Source organism: Bombus flavifrons, chromosome 5 (assembly GCF_040668555.2).
Source record: "Bombus flavifrons isolate JBK064 chromosome 5, iyBomFlav1_principal, whole genome shotgun sequence".
Taxonomy (NCBI): Eukaryota; Metazoa; Arthropoda; class Insecta; order Hymenoptera; family Apidae; genus Bombus; species Bombus flavifrons.
Window position 1 is genome coordinate 7748859 of NC_138446.1, and position 21453 is coordinate 7770311.

General features: G+C 33.0%; 1 protein-coding gene across 7 annotated transcripts in view; it reads right to left on the reverse strand.

The window, feature by feature from the left end:
* shep (RNA binding motif single stranded interacting protein alan shepard) overlaps window positions 1-21453 on the reverse strand; it is a 41336-nt gene that overhangs the window by 17176 nt on the left and 2707 nt on the right. The gene's annotated exons all lie outside the window — the stretch shown is intronic.

Sequence of the window (21453 nt, forward strand, 5' to 3'; positions counted from 1 at the left end):
CTATTTATATATAACAAATTATAAAGGAGAATAGGGTTTCTTAAAATCAATAGCAACAAACTAGATGGTCCATGCACAAAGCAGAAATAAAGGGAGGAGGTAAGTATATACATATATATATATATATACGGGAATTGGTGATTCTTTCTTCTTATCAGAGAGGCGTGACTGTACGAGGTCACTGATAAATGATAATGGTGGGGAATTCTTATCGAGTCGTCCAGCATGCATATGTGAAACTCTCAACTCTCGTAATCACTTTCTAAAACAGTCTTTCACCTTATTTTTTTCATTAATCAGTTTTGATAACACTTTTTCAATTCTGTAACTAATTAAATCATAAAAACATTTTAAAAAGAGATTATACAAATAAATATAAAAAATGTATTACACTAAAAAAGATAGAATATATGCTTATAATACAGTAAAAATATAACTTTTTAAAAAAAAATCATCTTTTTAAACACAGAAGATCTTCTGACTGGCAGAATCTTATATAAACAGAAATTGAATGCATAGGTAATAAATAATTTGCATGAATTGATTTGTTTTGTTTTAAGATAATTAAGTTTGTGCTATTAGATTTACTCACAGAAATTTAAACACATAATATGATAACTCTATTTCCTAGCTTGTAATACCTGCAATTTGATATTTTTGGAAATCTCAAGTTTGTGCAATATTTCTCCGCTTTCTGTCAAAGCGTCAGCAATGTTTTAAAATACAATCTAAGTTGATGTAATCAAGTGATAGATTTATGAAGGAACGCGGGATCTTGCGCTACAATGAACAATTACACGTATTCATCACATTTGAAAACTCATAAAAATGTAAAACAACGTACTGATAACCGTTCGAGAATCTATACTTCCTATTGGAACAATTCGAGTGGCAACACTTCAATCTTACGATTTATGAAGCGATTTCGATATCAATGAACTGCTAATTAATTACAGTTTTCGGTGATAATAAATCAACTTACATCATATTCACCATGACAGAAATATCTACATTAATTCCTTGTAAAATACGTTTTATCAATATCATTTATCCTAGATTTCTCTATCTAGATTTAAATTTCTTTTAACACGTTACAGAAAAAAATAACATTTTAGTAGAATCTAAATTTCTCTTGATAAAAAAGTTACATTAAAATATTTAAATATAGAAACATAGCAAGTAATAAATCATTGTCTGGTTAGTAAAAGTTCTTAAATAAAACTTCAATGTGCTACACATTAAGTGTTAGAATATTGAAATTCTATTTTTTTGTAATTAGATATATTGGGAATTGATACTAAAAGTATAAAAATTAACTTATCTAAAAATATACAATTACGATTGTACTAAAATTTTTTCATTATTTCTGATTTCTAGTAAATTCTGTAAACTTCTTATCGTACAAGAACGTTTCGTTTCTGTTACATTTATAACAAGTTCTTGCTTGGTTCAAACTGAACAAGCTAATTTTTTTAGACACTAATTTTATACAAAAGTAAATGTAACATGAGATACTTTGTAAGATAATCCTGACTACTTAAGAGATGCCAATGTGTTTCTTATAATACGTCGATAATGTCTAATAACACCGTATCATTTGGAATATCTAGCACAGTTAGTCCCCTAATTGATGATTAATTTCATGCAACTCCTTGTTTCCTTGGGCAGATATTTTTAACATTACTATCTCACAACTTCCTGTACCTTTATTTTGTCTTCAAAATTTCTACTCATACAGCCACTACTTAAGTATAATTTTATACTTTTAATAATATTTTTCAGTATTCTAACAACTAAGTGTGTAATTTTATTTATACCAAATTATTGAAGTTCCCAAGGAAATAAATTTCCAATTTTTAATTTTTTAAACTTAGAATATTAAATACCACTTATTATTATAATATTGTTTCAAAATATGAAAAGCAACAGACAGAGCATATTGTTGTTGAAAAAAATTACAGTGCGAAGCGGATTAAAGATAGAGCATCTTCGCAGGATATGACATGGACCGAACTTTCTTTTATGTTAATACATCCCACAGCAGGTCCTGAGAGGAATCAGGATGTCCCACATACCATGCCAGGGCAAGCAGCGTCAGTTGCAAGATCTCGCATGAATGTTACGCTCTATTAGCAAACGGATTCACGTTACAAATACGATAAAGTTTTTTCTTTTTAGCGAGACCAGAAGGGGTCCATCAAAGATTCGTTGCTGTAGATTGCGAACAGTACACCGAGGAGATATTTTCTCTCGGGAGCACCAACGTATGATAAAAATCACCATCCAATCGCTATCTTTTTACTTTTCCATAAGTGACGCCCGTACAGATCAATTAGTAGTTTTGTTATTTTTATGCTTTTTATTTTTCTTGAACCCACCAAATAAAAATCTAAAAAGGACTTATACATAGATAGTATTACTATAGTAATTACAAATAAAATAAGAGAAATTCCTATAGCTTCTACCAATTTTTTTCTAGTGAAATCACATCACATTCTAATGAAATTCTACCGCGGCAAATTTGAAATTTTCTATTGAAAGTCATCACAGAATTGCTAGTTTCTTTGATAAAACACTTTCAAGGTTGTTTTAACGTGTAACGATCAACATGCACGAGTTTAAGTGAATGCCGTGGCCAACATGCGGCAACAAATTTGCCATAAAAGAGAGTCATAGAAGCGAGTAGATGAAGCGAGCCGATAAAGTTTACCGTGCGTTAGGACTGCAACTCGCTTTAATCCCGTTTACTGCTTCACGGCCAAGATGCATGCAGTCAGTGAACATGGTAACAGATATAGACCATACAGGTAGATACTCAAACTACTCTCACGCAGTAGCGGAGTGTCCGCTTCTCGGTTTCAAACACGCCGTTAACTCCATCTAGAAATTCATTTTTCCTATATCAACTTTACACTTCGCGGCACGCTCAACTAGTTGCCCGATAGAGCTGCAACATCATAGCATTGAGTAGTTTACTCGCTTATAAGTGGCAGTTTTAAAGTGGCAATTTGTATATTTAGAATAGTAAATTTCAGCACTTTTGTATTATTATAATACATTTGGGAAACATTACATATTGAAATTATGATAGATATGACTTTCACATGAAAGAGGTTATTGTGTACGATATTCTAGGAAGATTAAACATACTTTTACATTTGAAGTAGGAAAAAATTAAACTTTCAAAAGTGCTCGATATCTTCCATTACTGTCTCGCCTGATACGTCACTGACTGTTTCACGCAGCGCTGGCGTGCATGTATCTAGCGATGGGACCAATATCCTCGTGTGCATTACCAGCATTGAGTGATTATTTTAGTAAATGCTATTTAACATATTACTTATTTATCTGGAATTAACATTTGTTATTATTTTGCATACTTATATTTCATACACAGTCGATGACAAAAATAAGTGGATGTAGTAGAAATAGGTAGTAATGAAGTTCGGTGAAATATGGCTTGTACACATAAAAATTTAAATATTAATTCTAATTATTTACTAAATAATCTATATGCTATAAAGATATATATAAAGAAAATTTAAGTATATAACACTAGTACTAATTCGGCTAAACTTCATTGATATCTATTTCCATTACCTATCCCACTAGTTTTTGTCTCCAACTATATACATATACTACAGTTCTTAGCATGAAGATGAATTTAGCAGAAAAATAACATAATAATAAAATAAAATACTAATAAAATTAATTGATCAAAAATTCTATATTAATAATCCATATGTCGATAAACGTCCATATGTGGAAAAATCAGAAATAACAAGTAAAAAATCGGCAAACTTTCATCATTTATAGTTCTCAAGAACAAATCGAATCAGTCCCATCGCTAAACATCGACGGATGCGCGTGGATGCGCATGCGCATGCGCGTACGGCTTTAATGGTCAAGAGAGGACGGGAAAAGAAAAGTGGCAGAGGGGAGCAGGTAAGAGGGAACCAGTCGTCAGGCTCGCTCATCCCTCTGCGAAAGAGTTCCTCTTTGCCAGCGCATACCGGACATTCCGTTTCTTCACCTTGAGAAAATACGTACACTACGTACACTACGCACTCACGCAACACGGTGTGACATGCTCTGCTGTTCCTTTCGTATTTCACCGAGGGACATACGACACATACATACACATATAACTTCATGTTCTTCATAACTTCATGTTTAGATTATTTTACATTTGAGTAGCTCTCTGTATCATATCTATTATCGATAATTGAGCTTTCTTTTAAATCCTAAAAGTTGCAGGATATAAAATTCCAATAGCTTCAAACGCATCGGGAAAAAAATTAGTCGATATTGAATTTTAAGGAAGAGATCGAGAGCAGACTATAGAAATCTGAATATTCTGCCCAGCCATATGTTTTTGGAAACGTTCGTAGACTGACTAATCGAGGACAATTTCAACGATACCAAGCGAGCCACGGAATACAAAGTAGGATTTCACGCCGAAGAACACAATTAATTACTTTCAGATCGTTGTACCAGCAAGGTCGACCTCGAGGCAAGCGAGTGTACAATACCAACACGTTTACCTTCCGATTGACCGTGCTCTTTCCCTATCTGTGTTTCAAGTACAAAATGTACGAGGATAATTTATGAGAAGATTTCTAACAAAAACTTGATTGAAATTCGACGAAACTGTTTCACGAAATTAGGAAGCTTTTGATATGATAAAAATCTGTAAATAAGTCTATCACAGACAACATTGGGAGGCACGTTCAAGTTTTTCACATCAAGGGAAAAGTATGCGTGCTATATCGCAGTTCGTCTACATAGAGAGAACGTACTTTTTAATAACACTCTTCGTTGAAAATATTTTCTCCTCGACATTCGCTGATGAAGTCACGTATCGTGACCGGCCGACCAACGTTATTTGAATACTTTGTTGCACGAGAATAACGTTATCGTGTAGAATTTTTTCTGCATAAACATTTTACAAACTTTTCAAACGCTCCAGGTAATTTCTTTGACGCCTTCGAAATTCTAAAGTCATTTCGATGGTATTAACATGATAGGCGCTTAATTATGTAGAAATATAAATATGATAGAGGATTTAAGTAAAGATATAGGCGTACCTAATGTAATCGGACCAGTAAATATGTGTTGTCTTCGATCGAATAGTCAAAAACTTACCTGAAACAGAAAAAAGAAAGCGAGATTAGTAAAATGTAAGCTTTATATACAAAAACACTACAGTTATATCGCTCAACAAATGAGACAAAAAGCTCTAATATACTACATAAGATACGTATTTAAAGAAAAACATTGATGCACTATTACATATGTTTCTTGCTCGTTTAACATTTTGTTAGAAACAACTGTTTTTAGTAAAATCATTAGATCGTGAATGCTTATGCAAATTTAAATTTTTTCAAGCTCTGTTACATTCATTATATTTCAGATATTGTATATATTCTACGTACATAATATATGCATTGCGTGTATTTTTATATCTTTCAATTATCCATAAACGTATAAACATTCACCAATCTACTAATTACTGTTGAACAATCTTAACAATCTACAAGCCATTCATGAAGCACTATTTTGTCTAGTCCCTTCGCATATAAGTACATTGATTAGTACATTAAAGTACATTAAACTCTGTAATTTACCTCTAAATCTTGATACAAGAAAATTGCGATACTCTAAGATTTCAATAGAAAAAGGAGAAAGAATATCAAAAATAAAATACCTAAGTAACGATCGGTTATTTACGACTATTTTCGTCCGTATTTTTCTTATCGATCCGGCGATTCGCGGAACAGAAAGTCAATCTGATAAGGGCGTTATGAACCATGAGCAGTACGTAGTGAAAGTTACAAAAGACGTGGTGGTTTATTTGAAATTACACAGTCGGTAAACGCGCGGCAAAACCTAGTAAACACCAATCGTGACTTCCTCGCGACCGTTAATTCTTTCTCTGTCTATGAAAAGATCATTCACGCACGATGCCTGCTTCACAGTGATTTTTATCGACTGTAAGTAAAAAGAAGAAGAAAATATTCTTAACTAATCGAATTCCAGTAGCGAATTCAATCTTATGTAAATCGACTTTCGTTTTTTAACGAAACTATCATCGAGTGATACAGGGAAAGAATATTTTTTTATATTGGAATTATATATTAATATATCAAATATCATAAATAGTCATAAATCATAAATAATCTTCCCTTTAAGTTTATGTCCTTCTTTTTTCAAGTTAGGTATATGGAAGTTTTCAGATAGAATCGTAGAAATTAACACTTTCGTTTAACTTTTAATCCAATAAAATCCAATGGTATATCTTATTACTATATATCTACGTAATATATGCATCTTATGAAAAAAGTTAATATCAATGTATGAGAGTATGTAAATGTTAGAATAAAGTGCATGTAACTGAAAACTATCGTTGGTTTCAGATCAAAGTTGATTAAAGTAAAAAAACGAGTGGTTTGCCTTTTTGTATATATGAGTCATATTTTTCTTATTTTTTTTCTCTCAACTGACGCAGTCTAAATTCGTAAATTTGTAATTATATAATATTCATAGAAGGTGACGTTGAATGAAAAATAGTAATTTTTAATAAATAAAACATAGAAAATGAGATATACGTGTTTCAAGGTACACGTTTTAATCATTATAATATTCAAATATGACGCATTTAAGAATTTTAAAAGTAATAAGTCTTTTAACATGCACATATTAATGTATAAGAACATATGTAATAAGAGAAGTACAAGAAAATCCGTAAAATGCTACAAATTATCAGCTACAATTTAATAAGTTCAATGTTTATTTCGATAAGTACGATTAACGCTTTGACACGTTTCCAACTATTCCGAATGATACACGATACAGCGATATACTATATTTTACTTCTTAAATATAGTAACATTTCCTACAGAAAAATTTTATTTTAAAAATATCGTATGAGAATAGCATTAATAAACGTAATAGGATTTCAGTATCACATTTTATATTATTATAATTCTCAGAGTATAAAATCCTTCTCAAATTTTTCAGGACACTACTTAGCATGAATTTTAGACGAATGAAAATTGATACAGAAAGTTGTTTCATTTGGCAATTCGTTAGGAGGCGCGGAAGAAAACACCCAACAGAGCGGAGGCAGCCGTTTGTTCGAAACGAAAAAGCAGCCGTTGTCGGCCGGCAAGATACCAAGTTCACTGACTCCGATGACTAATACGAAATTAATTACTCGACTGCTAACGTTTCCTTCCAGACGCCTTAATGGCGCTCCGACTACGTGGAAACTATGCGAAATTTACCGGGGTAGAACCGGCAAATCGTGGAAATCGTTAATTACCGTTCACTTCTACATAGGACCGTCGATCGTATATCGTTATTGTTAGCGGAAAAACTTGCATGAATTTACGACTGTGCTTACGAGTAGATCGAGTTACGAGCACGACATTAATTTCTTGTGTAAATCGTCGTGTATAAACGTATTCAAACGTTAATTTAAAAAAGTATCACTTTATACGTATCTCTTGATGGTTATGAAAATGGTTTGAATTAGAATAGTCTGAAAAGTATTCGTTGTAATATCAAAAACAATAAAATATAAAACTGTAAGGTGAGGATTTCATTTTTAATGTTTTCACATCGAATCGAATAATTCTGATAGAATATTCCGGTTAAAATTCATCAGTGTTTAGAAAACAAAATTGCAATCTTTTGTAAACAAATTTAACGAAAAGTCGTATAAAGATTAGTAGAACTAATTATTATACAAGTGATAAAAATATTATAAATTATCAACTAGATCGTTTCGTAGCCAGAACTCCATCAAACACAGTATTAAGAATTTATAAAATTTACTTGACCAGAATTATCTTTAATTAGGTGAATATTGACATAATTTATTGAGTTTCTAAAACTATAATTCTAACGCAAATGTGATTGTCTAGTTAGATGTTTCATTAAAAATAATTTTACCAAATAATATTGCACGATAACTTTAGACTATGTAGCCTATTTTCGTACAATGATCGTCAATGGCTATTGTTAAAACGCATTACTCAAACTATTTTGTCGTCAGAAAATGTCATAAAAAATCAATGAATGCAGTCTATCGTCTCACGTCCTTCGACATTTTGGATGCATTCCCAGATCAACAGGTTTCGTGGAACAAAATTTGACTACGACGTAGCTTACTCTTGCTTTAAAACCAACTCTCGTACGCGACGGAAGCGTAACGACATTATTTATTGCCCGTTAACTTCGATCATAAAAATAACAAGTCCGCGTCGGGAACGAATAGAGATTTCGTATGATAAAAATGCCTGGCAATAACAGAGAAAAACACGAATCACTGTGAATCTCTCTATTGCATTGGTCTACACATGAAAGTTGGAAAATTTGATGCTTTCATTTTATTGAAAATAAACGATCACTAAACTGCGAATTTTTGTTTAATTTCATATTTTTATAGATGAAGCCTAAAAAAAGTGAATTTATGTAGAGATTTGGTTCGCCTACTAAATGTAATAATGAGCTATTTATTTTACATATTTTATGTATTTTTTCATACTACGTGCATTCTATACATTTTAGATATTTACATCTTGATATTTCCCACAAATGTATAAATATTCACAGTCTAACGATCACAAATTATGAGAAAAACCTAAAAGGTTGAATCGAGGGTACGTCGTATAAGCAGTTGAAACTGTCTGCACGCAGAACGTTAGAAGTTTCACAGTTAGTACCGATACGGTTATTGAAGTAATATTTCGCAACTACCTCAAACGAATACAACAGTTAATTTTAATTACCCCTATCTACACTGCAGTTAAAGGACTGAGTCATAAAAATGACATTAATATTGACGATCGTACAGTAATTATGTTAATGAAACTTTAAATGGAGAATGGTGTTAAATGTTGGTAAAGCATAAGTTGAGATTTATACAATAACTTTAATTGATTTTGTTAATATTTTATCATGTACCTCTTCGCAATTATTTTGTAGCATTTCATTTCATAAGTAAAACTCATTTACAATAGAGAAGAAGATAAATAGTTTTGCTCGAGGCATTTGTAATAATGTTTTCGTTAAATTTTGTTAATTTGCCAGCTGAAAAACGAATTATTATATCGAATACGAAACAATTAATAAGGACAAAGAAAATTGGTACGAAGAATACCAAAATTCTGCACGTTTGAAGTGCTTCCAACTTACATTTTCCCCTAGAATAACCTAGTCCAGCGATATCCATCCAGTGTACCTAACTATTTAGTCAGGGACACTAACCACTTTTCCTTTTAGTCGCCAAATAAAAAAATTGCAATAGCCAAAACAACAGCCGTTCGATGTGAATGCCTTGTCGTCCACCAAATGTATTTTTGGTTTGCCGCAGAATTTTAATAATTAGTTTATGCATGTCACGAGACGAGAAAGGTTGAAAATCGCTAATCTAGTTCTTTTTATATTTCGTATCGATACATACTTTGTTAATGTATCATATACATCTTACCATACCACGGTCAATTACGGAGGCGCGCTTTTCAAATGTATCAACAACAACGATCTCTGGCGTGTCTCTATTATTCCAAAATGCAATTATCTACAACGGCCGAAACAGGAATTTCAACTCAGAAACGTTCCGATTCATGCACGTGTCGCCGGTTATTACGCCGGCGCAGCATTTAAGCTCCGGCTACACTCGCGTTAACGTAATAATTCAAGACCCGACGCAGAACTCGGTCTGGTCGGAATAGAATGATTGCTCGCATACCACAAATACGTAACACGCTGCGCGCGCGTTACGCGCACGTACGCCAACGATTAAGCAGAAAGTATTATTTTGTGTCGTTAAGTCGCATTCTACGGATTTTCACCAGGTAGATCGAACTTCTGCGCGTCACTAGTTTTAACTATTTGTATTGGACTATGTTCGGAAAGATCCATTCTGCGGTTCGTATTCGAGAAATTTATGGTCTTTAAAGAGCATGTATTACAGGAAACCTATGATTTATGGACGGAATTACTCGATGGAAAGCGGCAATAATATCTATTGATTTTTAAGTTTGTAAAGTGGAAATTTAGAAATTTGATAAATTTAACACGTTTACTGCTGTCCAAGTTTTATATAATTTATAATAGTATCACATTCTAGCGTAATACCACCATATATTGCCCTAGGTTTAGATTAGATCGTTTAAATATAGTAATTGTTGTTGCAGTAATAGCCGCTGAGATTCATCATATTTGAGTTATTCTAATTAAGCTGGTCATTGGAGAGCCACGAAGAAAATTTAAAGAAAGAAAATATCGTACTTCAAATCTAAACCATCATATCATCTCCTTTCTTTGGTCAGGTGATCCGGGTTATGGTGGCAATAAATTAATCCTCTACAACTGGATTCTTTACTGCTCATCAGAAAAGAATTATTGTTGTGGGCAGCATCTTTGATCTGGTGGAAGAAATAAGAACTAATAATTTCTATATATAAATTGACACATGGCAATAGAATGATGCAATAGTAGAATATAATGACACAGAGATAGAAGACACGTAAGGCATAAGATATTAATCTACTTAGATATATTATAGTTTGTAGATACCTCTTGTTCCTTGTCTGATTTATGATTATTGGGAAACTTTATAATTAGTTTTCTTTAAAGATATTAATTAGCGTATAAGAATAGCATCCTTTTAAGAATGAAATCATTTGAGAAAAAGTCAGCGTTTTCCTCTTTGCTGTTCAATGTAGGTAAGTCTTATTAAAATCCTTCAGAACTTAATTAGAGAAGATCAAAGCCCTTTGTAATACAAATTGCTTTCAACATTTTATGAAAATAAAAATGCGGAAAGCTGAATAAGCTGAATAAGCTTCCAATATCTGTCCATAATCTGACTATATCTTCACGTTTAACCAATAACGTATATCTTGTTAAATTAAATTTTAATACAGAGGCGTATAAGTTTCTACTATAAGTTACTATATTATAAATTATTATAGTATAAGCTATATGCAAAAATGCATTACATAGTACAAAATGCATTAATATACATTGCAGAACGTCATAGCCAGCTCTAGTACTTCCATAAAACACTGTAACAAATTAATTGCCGCCAAAAGGATACTGTTGAGAATTAGTGGATCATTGGTTGGCACTCCTAGAATAAAATACTTGGAAACAGAAGATATGACCAATGAAAATTAAATAAAGTAGCAGATACAGTTATAGTTCATAGAGATGAAAAAGTGTTGTATAAATTATATGCTAAGTATAATGCATTTTTAATTTAACAAAAAAAAAAGATCAGATTATTAATAAGAATCTAACCAAGAAAAATTAAGCTACTAAAAGTTGAACGATGAACTTCTTTGCTTATAAAGGTAGCTTACAGGGAAACAATTTATCGGCATAGAAAAGGTGACAAAATCCGGTTTTATTTAACATCTTCCGAAGCAGATGGTCAGTTAATGATTCGTCATCAATATCGTCAAGCTGACCTACATACGCGGCACCAGGATATGGATCTTTCCTTGTGTTTGATCAGCGAATTATACTTCAAATATGCAACCGAGTTACATTTGACGAAAGTTGATGAATTTCTCGCATTGGAATCCACCTTTCGTTACGAAATCTTTTTGTTATTCATTAGCTGTCAATTTCCACGTTTGCCACTCAGCTACGAACAATCAACAACCTTTCGCACTTTCAAGCGTGTGACGTGTTCTATGCTAATTTTATAATGATTCTGAGTGAAATGAAATTTAACGATATCGATAGGGGTACGCATAATGGACGATTAACTTTCGAGAGAAAATTTGGGAAAAAATGTGAAACGGAGGATAGTTATTAGCAAAATTCAACCTCTACTTTAAAGAGAATGGTAAAATATTATAGATCACCATTTTAAAATATAGAATTCTTCGAAAAAGGGTTTTTATCATATGATCGGTTTATTTATTATTAATTAACTCAAAGAAGTTTCTTTCCAAAGAAACGAATTAAGAATGTCTGCAATATTAATTTTGAATAAATAAAAAACTTAGTTATACAGATTCCATGCTATATAACTAGATAGATACATTTAAATTTATAGATATAACTAACTACTACATATAACTTCTCCAATTTCCTGTTTTAGATATTTAGATCACCTACAAAAGCATTCCGATCTACAATCGCTGACAAGAATGTATCGACAGAGAAAGAAAGAAAACAATATCGTATCCTGTATCCTTCTTTTTCAAGAGCACTCGAAAAATGGACTATCTAAAAGAGATCCTCTCATCGATGAAATTAAACCCAGTTCGATTCGCGGAAACCTATCTTTCTACGAGAAAAAAAATATCGATAGATGATTCCATCTGGCCAACTCGGTCGTTGAGACTGCAAAAGGAAGAACGATTCTCGTGTCGCTTTTTCACGGTACATACATCTATGGCTCGAGTCTAGCGATCCATCGGCCGATCTGTGCAGGTGCACGCACCAGAGAGAAGACATTTTGCGTGCCTTCTCTTCCCTTTCTCTGTCTAGTATACGTACGACACGTATGGCAAACGTGAGACGCATAATACGTTAGCCATTTGAAAGGTAAGCATCATGATCGCGATTCTATGGTTTCATATCGAATAGTGTGGTTTTATTATCACGATTAAATTGTTTATCGTGAGGTTAAATGTGAACTATAAATTATTGGACATATCCAAGAGTTGTATTCGTAAAGAGAATCAAACTTCTCGGGCCTTAGGACTTATTTGACATTTTTTTTTTTTTTTAATGTACAGGTATTTAATAAATTTTCTATGTTAATTTAAGTTAAGTTGTACAAGCAATCACGAAACAGGAAATCAATTAGTAAGTACAATACATCGAAGTTAGAAAGAAAAAAGAAGACGACTGTATGAAACTCTAATTCTCTTTTAATTCAACTTGCTCAAGAAATCAGTCAAAGAAAATATTTCCCTTGCTCCAATGAAAATTTCATACTCTCTAAAAGTCCGAAGAAATGCGTTAGAATGAAACAACAGACAAAAAGACGATGTGTAACAGACTAGAAAAAATGAACGTAGAAAGAATAAAGAGAGGGAGAAGAAAATAAAGACAGGACTTGGTTAGCCGGCTACCTGATCATCTCGAGTCTGACGCCCTTTAACCGAGTTTAGGCCGACGGCAAGTATTATTAGCCAGAGATCGCGTGCTTCCGTGTCCTTACCTCATGAAACAATGAGATCGTCCGCGAAAGATATGCACCAGAGCGTTCTACGTTCGCGATATATTGAGCTCACGCGAGACTCTCTCTTTACCCATAGAAATCCAATCATCTTGATATTATTCTTTCTCTTTTTATAATTCATTTTTTCCTTCTTTAACTCTATGTCTCTGTCTTTCTCTTTCTCCCTTGAGCTAGGCGAACCCGTTATAGGTCTCCTTGAACTTGCTCTCCAACCAGATGATGAATTATCTCTATACTGAACAAGACCAGAACGTGCCCAAGCTCCTACAGACCGGTCACAAAGACGATTTTCAATGGGGTCGTGAAGACGTAGGGAACTTAAGAGATCGTGGATTTTAGCAGCTTAGTGGTGAGATTTGCAAAGATATTACATGAGAAGGATGCGAAGGTATTGTATGTATATATTGTGATACCTGGAAAGTAGAATATGAGGATGGTTGTCTTAATAGTTTCTTTTTTGTTCGTGAGTCCGACGAGATAGTTAATGAAAGTATTCAGCGCATGAGGAACCTTGACATTACATTCAATTCAAGGCTAATGACCTTGAACTGGCAAGCTAGGTCATGGGATAGAACTTAGAATTTTAGCGATTAATAAATGGAAACTAGTACTATTCTTAATATCGATATGTTTTAAAGAAAACTATTTTGTTACTAAAAATTATCTGTAAATCTTTTTTCAATTCCATAGAAGATAACAAATTTACTTCTATATAAGTTCCAATTTCTTATCTCTGAAGATTAGAAACGCTTTCCTAATTCTTGCTTAAAAATTGGATTTTAGGTGTAAAAGAGAATAAACAAGTATCTACTTTAGATTGAATTGTACATGCGTAATAAACACGTAAAAGTACAACTCGATTCCACGTCGAAGAGAAAACTATAAAGCAACTCTGTACCGCTTCAAACAATTGCTTATTATCTGTCCAAATATTTGTATCGTTTGCTAAAATATCTTATCCTTCAAAGGTCTAAGTTTAGTGAGCTACGTATAACAAATTTAACAAACCAAAACAAATAAAACTATTGCTATACTAAGCCCAGAACTTCACCTCTATTTGTACTATTACTGTTCCTTTTAAAACTATTTAAAACTTTTCTACCTATACTTTTGTTTCTTTTCTACTAACATTTTTCAAAATTGCTTTCGATCGATATATAAGAATTTCTATTTGTTGTTACACAGAAAAAACTACCAAGTTACACGCTATTACAGTTATATATCTAGATAATAGAAACCCTCAGAAAGTCAAGGCTTTTCAAGCAAGGAATTTTGCAAGAAACGCTGGACATCGTACGACCTTGACTCCGCGCAGACATCGGGTACCGTTGCCTGTCTAGGAAATTTTTTCTCGGTGACCGTGCGCGTCGGCCACGAGAAAGCCGCGCATAAGTAGACAATGACAAAGATTATTGCACGCATACACCGTATTCGCGTGGGTGTACTTTCCGTTCAGTGTCGGCCACTTTTGTCTAACGGTCTGTATAGCCATCAGATGCGTGCGGTATGTCAACAAATGAACTTTTGCACGCATCCGTTGCCTTGTCAGGTCAGTGATTCAGTCGTTGATCGTTACACTCGTTACCTCCAACTTTCCCTTTCGTTATCATCACCCTATTTATCGACCAAGGAACAAGAAAAAGAACTGTCGGGTTTTCCCAATTCTTATCGTACAGCTTTCTCCTTCTCTGTGTGTGTTTACAAGATTATCTCCCTGATTTCTAATAATAGTTTAAATTGTTCGTTCGATAAATGTTCATTAAGAACTACTTTTCAACATTTGAATTAAATTTCTGAGAAGGATTTGTAATTTTTAAATGGTATAACATTTCATTTAAGAAGAACATATGTATAATAAAAACAACAACAACAATAATAATAATATTTATGATGTATAACAATTAAATTAGTTAATTGAAATCAATTTCATTACTTGCTAATTTTTGGCTCTGTGTATTCAAAGGTGCTTAGATATTTAAGCATCGGAGATATATGTATACTACTTTAGACACGATCATTTCGTATTTTCACTTGCGTACGTTATACAGGTATTTCATCTAAATATATAGTTCACTCTGCAACTCTACAGTTAAATGACGCTTTTAGGAAAATTCTTACGTTTAGAGTATCCCAAGACCGCGGGGATATTTGCATGGATGAAAACCAAGAGAATAATAATATGTAGAATGCGATAAGTTTGCCCGAAGCAAAGTGAAGCATACAAAGAACAGATTAGAATGACACATCATTAATGTAAACAGCCGCAGAGATCATTTTCAAAGTGACTCATTTCCGACGAGATGAGTGTGCCTTTGCTTACTTCTCTTCTTCTTCATCTTCTGTATATCTTTTCAGAGAATAACCTTAGAATTCTTTGTTATTTGTCTATTATTTTTCTATTTCCTGCTTTCTATCTTATCTGTTCCGCTTGTTTCTAGATCGATTTTGTACATTTACGTATATAAATATTTTTATTATTAAAAAAAAATACGATTACCTATATTTAAATTAAACTACCAGTAAGAATATGTGTAATATCCTACACATTCTATACATCAAAATTCTATTCTTCATACGTAGCAAAAAATCTATTTACATATTATAAACTATGTAAAGTTAAATATATGTCAAGGTATTTTAATTAAGTGTACAGAAAGTATCTACTTATCCTTCGCTTGTTAGTTAAAAGTATACATCATAATGGTTTTGAATTGTTTCTAAAAATTAAGTTCTATGAGAATATACTAAGGGAAGAATATTGGATTACAGACAATGAGCTACAAGTCGGTCAGAATCATAATTTTACAAGTATACACGTTCATTCTATTAAAGACGGTATTCTTTGGTTTCATAAATTTAATCAAATAATAACAATAGCCAGGAAAGTTGGCACGAGACCAATCAAAGAATCTTCAATCTATTCTCAACGTAAATTCCCACAAACGTTAATGCTCAATTTAATTACGTTAAATGTACATTTGAAAGCTTATGCTTCCATATCTATAAATTTATTTATAGAGATAAATCTTTTCATAATACAATTACATGAATTTACGAGTAAGCATTACCCTACTATTTCCCTATTTGTGCGTTCGCCGCTGTATTTCTCTTATTACCACACTATGAATGTGTGATATAAACAGGATACATATAACATGAAAAAAGGCATAAAACATCCAAGGTAAAGCATTAGCGACAACATTTCATGAATCTCTATCGAAGTTCCATTTATTTGGTTGTAATACATTCAGAAAAATATGAAATGGCATGAACACCCACAGTTTACTTATTAATCATCGTATAGAAATTTCTTAGAAGACTTCCCTGAAAAATGGTCGCCAATATCTTCGTAGAAAAGATGAAAGAGGATATTCTCGTTGAAGTATGTATGCGCGAGAATCCTCGAGAAAATGTCAGATGTACGCGGTATCGGTGGCATTAAGAGGCGCGAGCGATAAAGGCAATCAAATTATTTAGCATAAAAATGGCTAGTTGCAGGTTTCCCAAGCAGTGAAACCGCCCGAGGGTGTCTTTCGATGGAGATACAATCACTACATAGCGTCATGACGAGAAGAGAATCCTTCGATTCAACGAAGGAAAAAGGACGGCTCTTCTCTTTCACTATCGACGAATCAAGGCCCTTCGATTTTACGCTAGCGACTCCTCCAATCTTTATACCGTGTGGCTGTGCGATCGCGTAACGCGTTCCCCGGGACGATTAACCGTATAGCTTGGTCAGTTATGACCGACGCAGGAATCACCGTAATTACGTAATCACGAAATTGGCCTGCCCCTAAGGAACAGAAGGCAAATTGAGACAAATGGTAAAAGGAATCATGGCCACCAAGCCGACAAAGATGCCGGGCAACGACGTCGCTGAACATTTCTTCTTTCAACCGAATTCTGGCCAACCTTTTTTCTGCTAATTCGACAAAAGTACGACTTTTGAGCGTGGAGAAGCTGGGATGTTAATAATAACGAGCTCTAAGTTTGACGCTATTCTTAAGTTCAGTGATATGACTTTCACTATCTTGAGATTATTATTTGGGGGAATAACTTGTAATACTGCGAATATCTTAACTATACTGAGAATAATATTTTAACATTCTCATGGTAATTAAAAATTATGTTCTTACATTTATGAGAAGAATTCACTTCTTATGCTTACGTTAAACTCTTGTATTAAAAGCATAAGGTATAACGGTATATGACCTTAAAGTAGGAAATATATTATATAATCAAGGAATAAATCCATTCAGAATGAATATGAGTATTAAATAGTTAGTGAATTCGTCTTTAAAGAATCTAAATAAATAAATAAAAATACAAAAAGAAGAAAGGAGTTGTGATAGGCATAGGCCGGTATCGTTTCCCTAGCAACATTCCTCTTCCCTCCGTTCATGGAGACCCTTGTTCATATAACTCGATTGTGAAGTATTTCAAAACCGGAAGGCAAAAATGAGATTAATCTCGGTTCAGTGTATCACATCGTCGAGATTTCCGGATGTTCGTCCTCGCGCTCCAGCGAAGGGAGCGGAGCCTTGCAGCCGCTGCAACCACAAATAATCGATATCCTTTTGCTGCGTCTATTCTCTTCACCCTACCTGGCCCTTTCTCTCTTCGCCTTCGCGTTCTTCCCCCACTCTTCTCTCTCTCTCTCTCTCTCTCTTTCTTCCCTTTGCACGTCGGTTCGTTTTTATATTCCCGTCGCTTGCAATTTTTATCCACCCACCAGCCGCTTTTCGACGCGAAACTCTCCTAACAGTGAAAAACTTTCGTTTCGTGGCGGTATTTTCTTTTCAAACGTTCCACAAAACCGACACGCGAATTTCTGTCACCTCTTTTCCAGCTTTCAGTCGACTAAAAAACTTGGTTTTTGGGTATAACCAGGCTACACCTTCGCCTTTGTCTTTCGTTTACGAGCTGGAAAAAAGTGGACAAATTTTGTTTGTCTTGTTTTCGCTAAATGGAATCTCATCGTTCTAAAGATGTATTTGTTCTATTGTTTCAGTCCAGCTGCTTTCTCCTCCTCCTTCTTTTTTCTCGATTTTACTTCTTAGTTAACGTCTTTTCTGATCTGGTAAATTATGATTTGTTATGGAAACTTTTATTACCATTGATTGCTAGTTTTCCATAGATATCGCATAGATTGCGATTATTTCGAATTAATTCATAGGATGTCAATAATAATAAGATGAAAATATCCAGACTGCAGGAATGGCAAATAAGAGAATATCGATAAACTATATGTTTCGTAATATAATTTAAGATTTTATCTTTGAGTGCCTATTTTCTGGGAAATCTATGTATCGTATGATAGAACGCTTTCGGGTAGTCGATCTCGCCCGAACTTTGCCGATTCGACGAGTTCGGGTTTTCTCGACTTCGCGTAACCGCGCGTAATGCAAACGATTATGTGCGAATATTATTATCGTAGTCTCTCTTTCTTTTCGTAGCAGATATTTTTTATAACACATAAAAAAGGAAAGGAAGTCCTCGTTATGTATCTCTATCTCTTTTTCAACGAGGTCCATTTTTTCAACTTCGCGGTCTGTACTTCTTAGATACGTCTATGGACGAAAATGATACACCAGAGCTAACAGTACTCCTGAAATCATCAGAGACACGCAGATCGATGGAAACAATCAATCATCACGATCGCCAGAAGTGGTCGTGGCTCGCGACGAGAATGACTCGCCTATGTAATCGCGATTGAAACAAATCGGTTCAATTATCGTTATGAATTCTCAACGTCAATCGACTAAACGCACTTGGTAAAGCATCGAGTACCGTTCGCAAGCTTAACTGAACGCAGCGAACTTTTCTATTCCTTTGCATATAAAAAATAAGAAATGTTATGTAATGAAAAAGAAATATTAGGAAAATCATAAAATTCGAGAATATATAACTATATATTATAATTTTCAATTGTTGTAAGATAATAATGTATGCGAATGCACGTTAAATCATGGTCAAAGGCAATCATGAAGCGTGACGCTATAGTGATCGGTAGCGTTCAATGTTCGCTCGTACTGGACAATCTTCAACTATTTTTAGTACTTTATGATCAACGGAGAAATTGTTACACGTAAGAAACGTATAAGTAAAGACCCGTATATAAAGGTCATTCGCACTTTTTGTTCTACGTTTTAGTTTCTTATTCGTTTTGTTTTTCTAACATGTAACATGATACCTTTTATATTGAAATTTTATTTTATGGAAATGTACTATAAACATAGACTAGAAATTATCGATTTTTAAAAACCACATATACCTTATGTATAATATATGTACATACGAAATCTGTGTTACGTACAGGTAATTCGTGAGCCTACATAACTTTGGTCTGCTATATATTGACTTGTAAAAATAATAATAACGAAAATATAGAAATACGAAATTTAAGAAAAATACAGCTATAGAACTAGAAATATAAAAGGATAGATGTAGAAATGTAAAGAAACAATTGAATTCTGTCTAAAGAAGCTTTTTGAATATAAACGAAAATGCAAAATTGAATATTTCCTTACAATCGTTGATTAATAAACAACAATCGAATAATTTTACACCTCCAAGCACATTAATATTGCAAAATGATTCATTAATTCCAGTCTAATCAGCGTAAGGGATCGTCAATTCTACGTATATAAATGGAACAATTCGTTGGCTGACATTGGCTCTCGTTCCATAAGACTGCGTACATTTAGGTAAATTTTGTTCAAGCAGTTTCTCAACGAATAAGAGATCAATCGACGCCCATGAGCAATTGATGCCAAATGAAAGTTGCTTTGGCTTGGAGCAGAGAATCTGATAGCGAAATTGAATATCTTTATAGATCATTAAGCTTGAAGATCTCATGATTAGCTTGAACTGTCTTTTATAGATACAACCTAGGAATTTGTAAAATAAAGCATACCAATAAGAAATCTGACGAGATAGACTTAACCTTTTAAATCATTAAGTTTGAAGATTCTAGTATCAACATAATTCTTTTATTCTACCTCATAAATATGGCTCCTAATTTTTTGGATTAATGATTTCAAATAGAAATTTGGTAGTATTGTTATACTAGTATATATATATTTATTTATTTATTTATTTATTTTGAATGAATCAATGTTATTTGACATACTATGAAGGCATTATCTTCAATGAATTGTTTGATTATTATGTACATAGTTCCTTATGTAGTCTCTCAGGATCTATACAAATCTATGGATGAACTATTTCCCACAGAAATAATTCAGCAATGCCGCTTCTGTTTATTCTAGAAAATCCAGATAACATTAAGTCTTACATTTTGCTACTAATAACATTGTAGCATTTAAATTATTTTCAGTATTAGCTTCATAACCTAACGTAATATTTATATTCCTTTTCACCATAAAGTAACTATTAGAAAGTTTTTCGATAAATAGAAGAATCAGATATATTTTACATTTGTTTGTAAATAGTCTTATCTTCGTATGAAGTATTAAAACTATTTGTTGACTAAAAAACTTAACCTATATAAGTAAATCATATTTCCTTTCACTTTGTTTAAATGACTATTACATGATAAATAATTGGATAAAAAGGAAGGAATTTATTTATATGAAAAAATTTTCTGCTATGTACATCAATAATTTTGCATGTAATTAAAAGAAATTAAACGTAAAGATGTCTGAATTTCTTGTGAAACACGTACAATGTGCAACTTTTACATCCATAAAAACCGGTAAGATAAAAGCATGCGAACTTACTCCATAAATTTCACGCTTAGCTCGTGCTAAATGACAACTTTGTATTTGGTCGCGGTAATTTATACGTGTGGGTCATTAATAATATCATATGAAGCTCCTGAAGTGTTTTATTTTAATATATTGCTTAGTGAATAAATATAAAGTCAAAAGCAATATTAACTATGAGACGATCTAAATTTAAATATAGGTTGTAGATTTAAAAATTTAATAATTTAATGGAAAAATCTAAGTTTTGATACCGCGAGTTTGAAAAAGTTTGATTTGTATCTGATAAGAGTCTTAAATTTAATGAATGATGTGTTCTTGCAACTGATAAATTTTCTATAGATATATCAATTAAGATAAAGAAAGAAACGATTATGAAAATGCACCAAACAATGCACGAGCTGTTGGCTATAAATATGTTACAGATAGGCGTCTGTAATCTTGATAAAATATTTGATGTGTTAATTAAACACTTCACTTCAGATTGTGAAGTTCAAAGTACGCGAATAA